Below are 9,152 nucleotides of genomic sequence, written 5' to 3' on the forward strand. Positions count from 1 at the left end.
AATATCTATTGAATTCAAATTCTCAGAAATAAAATCTCTAGCGTTCTTGGCATAATAATACATGTGTTTATCTTTTAGACTCAGGTTGTTTTTTAATTGAGCACATGGTCTATATAGGACATCTGATTTAAAAATCCAAGTTTAAAAAGTTTATTGATAACTTTAGAATTATTGAAGACACATAATGATGAGTTTTCATTCCTAATGCTTTATCTACTTATTTTTACTGTGTGGGTAATATCTTACATAGATGAGCCTAATGTATATATAATCTTACCTATATTATAAAGGACTATTGTATTCTATTTTTCTGAAACTAAAAATGGCTTGTGTTACATTTCTTCTAAATTTTGTTCTAGTATTCGTTTTGATAAGTTACTATTTTGTTTTCCAAGATAATATTCTGCACAAGAATAAATGAACTTCAGGTTCTGTAATCCACAGTATACCAGAGAGCCCTTTATTATGCAGCACAGGAAGACTGAGCACCTAAAATGTGTTAGATGCTCTGTATGCTGTAAGTGCACACATTGTTGGCATACAGTGGTGATAACACAGAGAGTTTTTGTAGCCATGACTGGAAAGATCTAGAAATACCTAGGAATGTTTGCAGCTTTTATGGACCTTTCCTTAGTCTTTAAGTCAGTGAACAAACCAAGCTGCAGAAGCTCATAATATAGGAATTGTTTTTTGTTGTTCTTATAGAATTTCTATCTTAATATCACTCAAGTGACAGTGTTTGTAGGTATAGTCCCTTGAAAGATAAGAAAAATGATTTCAGCCTGTAATCCCAGCACTTTGGAGGCTGAGGTGGGTGGATCACTGGAGGTCAAGAGCTCAAGACCAGACTGGCCAACATGGTGAAGCCCCATCTCTACTAAAAATACAAAAATTAGCTGGACATGGTGGCACATGCCTGTAATTCCAGCTATTTTTGTGGCTGAGGCATGAAAATCGCTTGAACTGAGGGGGCAGAGGTTGCAATGAGCCAAGATCATGCCACTGCATTCCAGCCTGAGCAACAGAGCAAGACTGTTAAAAAAAAAAAAAAAAAAAGGAGAAAGGAAAGAGTGCTTGCTTCGGCAGCACATATACTAAAATTGGAGTGATACAGAGAAGATTAGCATGGCCCCTGCGCAAGGATGACACGCAAATTCATGAAGCGTTCCGTATTTTTCTGGCTAGCCATGTGCAGAAAGCAGAAACTGGACCCCTTCCTGAAACCTTACACTAAAATTAACTCCAGATGGATTAAAGACTTAAACATAAGACCTGGCACCATAAAAACCCTAGAAGAAAATCTAGGCAAAACCATTCAGGACATAGGAGTAGGCAAGGACTTCATGAACAAAACACCAAAAGCATTGGCAACAAAAGTCAAAATAGACAAATGGGACCTAATGAAACTCCACAGCTTCTGCACAGCAAAAGAAACAGTCACTAGAGTGAATCAGCAACCAACAGAATGGGAAAAAATTTTTGCAGTTTACCCATCTGACAAAGGGCTGATATCCAGAATTTACAAAGAACTCAAACAGATTTGCAAGAAAAAAACAAACAAGCCGATTGAAAAATGGACAAAGGATATAAACAGACACTTTACAAAAGAAGACATACATGAAGCCAACAAACATATGAAAAAATGCTCATCATCACTGGTCATTAGAGAAATGCAAATCAAAACTACATTGAGATACCATCTCACGCCAGTTAGAATACGATCATTAAAAAATCTGGAGACAACAGATGCTGGAGAGGATGTGGAGAAATAGGAACACTTCTACACTGCTGGTGGGAGTGTAAATTAGTTCAACCATTGTGGAAGACAGTGTGGCGATTCCTCAAGGACCTAGAAATAGAAATTCCATTTGAACCAGCAATCCCATTACTGGGTATATATCCAAAGGACTATAAATCATTCTACTATAAGGACACATGTACACGAATGTTCATTGCAGCACTGTTTACAATAGCAAAGACCTGTAACCAACCCAAATGCCCATCAATGATAGACTGGACTGGGAAAATGTGGCACATATACACCATGGAATATTATGCAGCAATCAAAAACAATGAGTTTGTGTTGTTTGTAGGGACATGGATGAATCTGGAGAACATCATTCTCAGCAAACTGACACAAGAACAGAAAATGAAATACTGCATGTTCTCACTCATAGGCGGGTGATGAACAATGAGAACACATGGACACAGGGAAGAGAGCACTACACACGGGTCTATTGGGGGGAATAGGGGAGGGACAGAGGGTGGGGGGAGCTGGGGAGGAATAGCATGGGGACAAATGCCAGATGTGGGTGAAGGGGAGGAAGGCAGCAAATCACATTGCCACGTGTGTACCTATGCAACTATCTTGCATGTTCTGCACATGTACCCCAAAACCTAAAATACAATTTAAAAAAAGGAGAAAGAAAAAAGAAATAAAAAAAGAAAAATAATTTCAAATGAAATAAACACACAATGTGTTTTAGATCTCATTCTTTTAAAAAAAATAGATTTAAGAGTACAAGTGCAGTTATATTGCTTGGATATACTGCATAGTGGTGAAGTCTGGGCTTTTCATGTACCATCACTTGAATACCGTACATGGTACCCAATAGGTAGTATTTCATCCCTTAACCGCCCCTCACTCTCCTACATCTGGGAGCCTCCAATGTCTATTATTTCACTCTGTATGTCTGTGTGTACCTGTTGTTTAGCTCCCATGTATAAGTGAGAACATGTGGTTTTTGACATTCTGTTTCTGAGTCACTTAGGATAATGGCATGCAGTGCCATCATGTTACTGCAAAAGATCATTTTGTTCTTTCTTATAGCTGAATAGTATTCCATTATATGTATGTGTGTATATATATATATATTTATTTAATTTGATACATACATATATATATACATACATATATATATATATGATGGACACTTAGGTTGATTCCATGACTTTGCTATTGTAAATAGCACTGTTATCAACATACAAATGCAGGTGTCTTTTTGATACTGGCATTTTGGTGTAGATGCCCTGTAGTGGGATTGCTGGATGTAATGATAATTCTCATTTTAGTTCTTTAAGGAATCTCCATACTGTTTTCCATAGAGGTTGTACTAATTGACATTCCCACTAACAGTGTATAATCATTCCTTTACTTCATATTTTTGCCAACATCTGTTCTTTATATTTTAGTCATTTGAAGCTGTTTAGGGATGAGATATCTACATATCATCCTAATATTGAAAATAGGAGAAAAAAGTATTTTTTTCTTTGTTGATGAAACTGTTTGATTGTCATGTACTAAAAATGACCTCAACACGTAATTGATCCTTTCTTTAAATTATTGTCAGAAATAGTGGCATAAGATCCACTATTCAAAACTCAAATCATAAGTTTTGGCAGATGCCCTGTAGCTATAACTGGATTCTATCCAATAGTTCCATGTAACAGGTCAAATCATTCAGTCATCTATGAATACATTTGACCAATTAATCTACCTTGAAGATTCACCAGGAGTTACATTGCTTAAAATGAGATATGTTTTATAGATATTTTTGTAAGATATTTTATGTCTATGATGTGGCATAGAATGGGTATTGGTAACCACTACCTTGAAATTAATCTGGGCTATATGTCTAATTTTTGAAGCAGAGGCAGAGTTATTTTTTGAGAAAATCTCCACCTTTCTCTCAGTCATTCTTTTGGCCCACTTCCAAGCAAAGGTGACATGGCCAGTTTTCAAAAATTTATTTTATGCCTATCCTGTGTTCATCAAGTGTCAAGCATATAACTCCACTGTGAAACTGCAACATTGAATTTTACTTTTTTGTCAAACAATTTTAACCGTGAACTCTCTGGTGTCCAAATCTTCCCAAAGATTCATTTCAAAAAACAATATTTATGAAAGAGATATGATCCACAGATCTTAGAAATTAAGATCTAGGTATTCTTAATTTCATTCTGGGGTCAGGCCAGCTGCATATTTATAACATATTGTTTTGTGATAATAAAGATAGTTTTTACCACATTTTTTCAGAAGAATGGCATTTACATCATGAGGGGACATAATAAAAAACATAAGAAACAGCAATCATTAGCAGGGCTATCCCTAGGGATAATTGAGGACACTTTGATTTTTATCACACATAAAGGAGATCACATAATTCTGTTTCTCTTACAAAAATGGTCTCTCCCTTACAGGAACTGTGATCCAATTTTTAGGAAACAACTTACAACTAGTAACTAGAATTTTTGGTATACATGCTTGTGTGCTAACCTTACTTCTGGCTTTATTTTCTCATTCCTTTTTTTTTTTTTTTTTTGAGGCGGAGGTTTGCTCTTGTTGCCCAGGCTGGAATGCAATGGTCTGATCTCGGCTCAGTGCCAACTCAGCGCACCACAATCTCCACCTCCCAGATTCAGGTGATTCTCCTGTCTCAGCCTCCCGAATAGCTGGAATTCTATTCATGTGCCACCATGCCTGGACAATTTTGTATTTTTAGTAGATATAGGGTTTCTCCACGTTGGTCAGGCTGGTTTCAAACTCCCGACCTCAGGCCTGTCTCGGCCTCCCAAAGTGCTGCAATTACAGGCGTAAGCCACCATGCCCAGCATTATTTACTTTTTATTCCATTTCCTCAACTTTTCACCCTACTCTGTGTTATGTGTTGTAGTAACGTGATAATATATAAGTAAAATAAATCTTAAGTAAAATATTTTCATAACTATATATGAAATAAACAGAAACATTCAGATATAGAGTCATTTCTTCTGTGGTTAGATTATGAAAGGTGATTATAGAATTTGGTTAGTAACGAAGAGTGGAGCTGAAGTTCTTTAGAGGGTCAAGGGACACAAGCTACTGCATTAGTTTTATTTTTCTGGAATCTAGAAGCTGCTTAAGATGAAAATAGCAGGTCAAATAGAAAGGAGCACAATTGGTTAACTGTATTAGCTTTTGAAGATCATCATTGGGTGCCTGGAAGCCCATATAAGAAAAATGAGAGCGTTGTAACACTCATAGTTAATCGCATGGGCAAATTTGATGTAAAAGAACAAAAGTATGTTGAGAAAAGATATTTAGGACATAGCACATTTCCATAGGAAACAGTGAAAATATTGGCATACATATGGGTGAGGAAGAGCATGTCAGAGTGAGAATGGGAGTCAGAAAGGTTAGTGCTTGTGTGTGGCAGGGGCATCCCACATTTACGCAGACTTGAGGTGATAAGGATATAAGGTCTGGATAGAACTAACTGGTCTCTGGTTCCAAATGGTGCCAGTCCAAGTGATATCAGGACCTGGTTCCTATAGCCATCACCTCGAGTCTTGGCCATCTGCGAACACATTGAATTTGGCATATCCAACATCCCATTTCCTACTGAATCTGTGTTTGCAGGTATAATGGCATGTGTTACCTTCATCAATTCCCTTAAGGTTCTCATTCTCTCCCAGAAATTCACACATCTAAAATCCAAACCAAGGAGGAAAAGTTCCAGTTGTGCTGATGGAAAAATTTACAAAAGGAAAATACTGATGATATCCCTTGTATGTGCATCTATCCATTGCTTTTTACTCTGTTAGACACCTGTTATAGACAGGACGAGTAAGAGGAAGCTCTGTGCATTATCCTATCTTGGTTTCAGCCAAAGTTCTATGCCTTCTTGCCCCATTCCTTACCTCTGACTCCACTCCTGAGTTTGTCTAGCTCCTGACCTTTTAGATTTCCTCTTCTACTCCAGAACCTAAATTTATTCTTTAGAGGTGATGACAGATTTAGTGTCCTAGTATGATCTTTTGTGCTCCCATCTCAAATACGATTTTATGCTGATCTTTGTCTACATTCACTTCTGGACATACACACACCAGGTAGCTGCCCTCCAGATCCAAACCGCTACTGGACACTCAGTTAGCCACAGTGGTCAGAGTTAAAGACTTCATCACTTTATGGGCCTAATAAACAAATCCCCTTTGTCCCTAATCTAATTCTTCATTTTCAACATCATATTTGCTCAACCCTCTGCTCTTCTCTAAATGATCTGCTAATCTGATAATGCAATCTATCCAAACGTGGCACTAGTTCATGTACTAATATATCCTAATGGTTAAATATATTTTAAATTTTGATCTTCTCTGGATTTTTTCACAAAAATGTTCAAAAATTTCTATTAAGTGACGGTAGGACAAGTAATTTGGTGGTAAACAGGGCCTTTGGGGCTGTGAAACCTTTCAGGACAGAGAGCCACCCACTCCACATTCACAGTGAGTCCTTTGTGTCATCTGTTTTGTCCCCTGCTGTATTAGAGTTCTGAGGTAACCACAGGCAGGGAAGAAGATGGGGGTTAGAAATAATAAGACAAACAACTAGGAATGAATGCTACTATCTGGTGGGTGCTATCTTCTTGTAAACAGATATGTAGCCAAGTCTGAAAGTTGGGGAGCATTTAGAGTAATAATTAAATTATTAATATGCCTGGAATATTTTATACAATTAACAAATCATATCCAAAAGTTACAGTGGAAAAAACTGAAACTGAAATAGTTTAAATAAACTGCTTACGTCATATGGTCTACTACTAAGAATAGTTTTCATTTATTCTGCATTTGACATTCCAAGACTTTGCTGTATTAACTCATTTAATTGTGACAATATTTCTATGAGGTACTTACTCAGATACCTCCATTCACGTGTGAGTAAATCGGGGAACAGAGAAGTTAAGTAACTTGCCCAGTACACTCAGGTAATAAATAATAAGGCAGGGCTCAAATTCAGGAAGTCTTGCTCAGAGGTTACATTGTAATCCCTCTAGCAGGATGCCCAGGTAAGGGACTGTGAGATTGAGATGCTTTCCATCTCCACCCTCCTGCTCTTTCTAGCAAGCAGAAGACCTAATCACAGTGCAACTGTTCTTTTTTGTCCTTGGGAGAAGCTCTATGAATTGAGAAAGGAAAGGTGCTTTGTGGGTACTTAGACAAAATAAGGAAGAAAAGTGAAAAATTGCTATTAATAAACCTTAATCCCAGGAAATGTCACTTGCCTGTTGTAAATGTGTATCGCTCCTTGGTATCATTGAAAGATAAACACACAGCCCTCACAGGAAGCTATTTGGTTAGGGTAGCAATGATTTTTGACACTCAGGAAACTTGCAATGCATACAGAAACATAAAGAGCTTCTCATTGTACTTCTCGGTGGTGATAAAATGTTCCATAAATAAACATTTCACTTTGTTTCCTTCTTAGTAAAATTATCTTTGCTGCTTTCATAGATTTTTCTTGTATTTAAGGTAACCTGTCCTAACCTCTGTTGGAACAAAATGAGAAATACTCCCTACATACAAGATAAGACAAATCTAATAGTTGTGTTTGAAAACATCAAATAGCAGTGGGCTCAAGAAGTGTGATATAAAGCTATCAATTAATTTTGTTGTAACTGTATGCACCTGTGAACAACTGCTTAATTAAAGAGGCAAACAGAAATCTCTCACAATAATACCTCACATTACTTGCACTTATGTGACTATCAATTAGCTAGAGTGGATAAACACAACTGGAAGCATGCCATGTGGACGTCTGGTAAAGAAAAGAAAAAAAAAAAAAGAAAAAGATACAACCAGGAGATATGTGAATAAAGAAAAGAGGACCCCCAGACAAATATAGTCAATTCTCTGTGGGATAAATATCCATTTCAATAAAGGAAATGAAAGTAGATTCTTTACACTGAAAGAACCAAACTCCCTCAATCACTGGAACAAAGAAAATGAAGCTTTCATACACAAATATACATCAAAAGAAGAAAGCGTCGGAGCATCTGGGCTGCTTGTGAACATGAGCTTAGGCTGGTGTTTTATTTCTATATAAAAGAAAGCAAGGCAAATCCCTAGCCTACTTGTCTCCCAAGATAATGATATTCTACCTCAAGGTCTCTCCCCACAATTTTACTCTGTCCATACACAGTTCTTTAGTCTTTCAAAACAACAACAACAACAACAACTTTGGAAAGGCGTTGAGGGAAAGAAGCTGAAAACTTGGGAGAAGAGAATGTCAAGGTTCCCTCTGGGAAAAAAGAGATGGATTGTTCAAGTTGGAGATTTCTAGTTGTCAGCTTTGGCTCTCCGATGATTTATTTTGCTAATTGAAGGAAACGGACTGTGGAGTTATGACATAGAAAATTGAACAGGCAACATTTGAATTATGATGAAATTATAGCCCACCACTAAAAGCCTCCTTCAACCTCTGCCATCGAAGAGGGTAGTGAAATCGTTACTGCTTTAATCCAGGTATTCTTGAGGAAAGTTTAAATAATTGTGCAGGAAATCAGACAACACATTTGCTGTCTTGCTAGAGAACAATCACTCCAACCTCCAAATCTACAAAAGGCAGGAGGCTCCTTGAGGGCTTAAGGTTATGTCGGAACTCTGTTTTCCTAGCACCTAACATGGTTCCTGGCAATCAGTATAAATAAACTTAAAAAAAAATTACACTTAAAAAAAAACCCTCCTGTCCCACTCACTTTTCTACTTCTTAAGCTTTTGAGGCAGGAACTAAGCTTTATTTTATGGGTTAAAAACATGAAAATTTCACTGGAAGAAAGCCAGACTCACTTAACCTAGATGTTGGCTGCTAAGGCTTTGCTTGTCCTACACATAAATCTAGAAGAGAAAACATTTGAAGGATCAAGTGGCCACAGGTGTTGTCAATGTGTTTTCCCAAAATATTCATATGACTATACATTTTTTCTAACTTTCAAAGGCATCTTTCAAAATAATGCCTAAAATTATTTGCAGTTATTTATCTGTGATAATCTCCAATTCCAGCTGATCACCTGTTTTTGTAAATAAAATTTTGTCGGAACACTGCATGCTAATTCATTTATGCATTGTCTATGTCTGATTTCACACTACAATGGAAGAGTTGTTAGCTGCGACAGAGAGGATATGACCTGCAAAGCCTATGCTGTTTACTACCAGGCCCGTTGCAGAAGCTGGCCTGATTTAGTGAATATGATTATATATTTTTAAAATGCTTGCTTACAATATGTAGGCATTGTGGTGTACTCACGAGCTCATTTATATGGTTTATTTCATTAAATTGACACAAGAGATATATGTGGTTGATTTGAGTTTTACCCCCATTTTCACAGTTGAAGTTTAGA

General features: G+C 37.0%; 1 non-coding gene across 1 annotated transcript; it reads left to right on the forward strand.

Annotated features, from left to right (window-relative positions):
* Positions 1–1,070: 1,070 nt before the first annotated feature.
* LOC118148022 (U6 spliceosomal RNA) lies at positions 1,071–1,177 on the forward strand. The gene has a single exon (XR_004734767.2). It is a non-coding gene; the product is annotated as a U6 spliceosomal RNA (small nuclear RNA).
* Positions 1,178–9,152: the final 7,975 nt, after the last annotated feature.

Source organism: Callithrix jacchus, chromosome 1 (assembly GCF_049354715.1).
Source record: "Callithrix jacchus isolate 240 chromosome 1, calJac240_pri, whole genome shotgun sequence".
Lineage (NCBI taxonomy): Eukaryota > Metazoa > Chordata > Mammalia > Primates > Cebidae > Callithrix > Callithrix jacchus.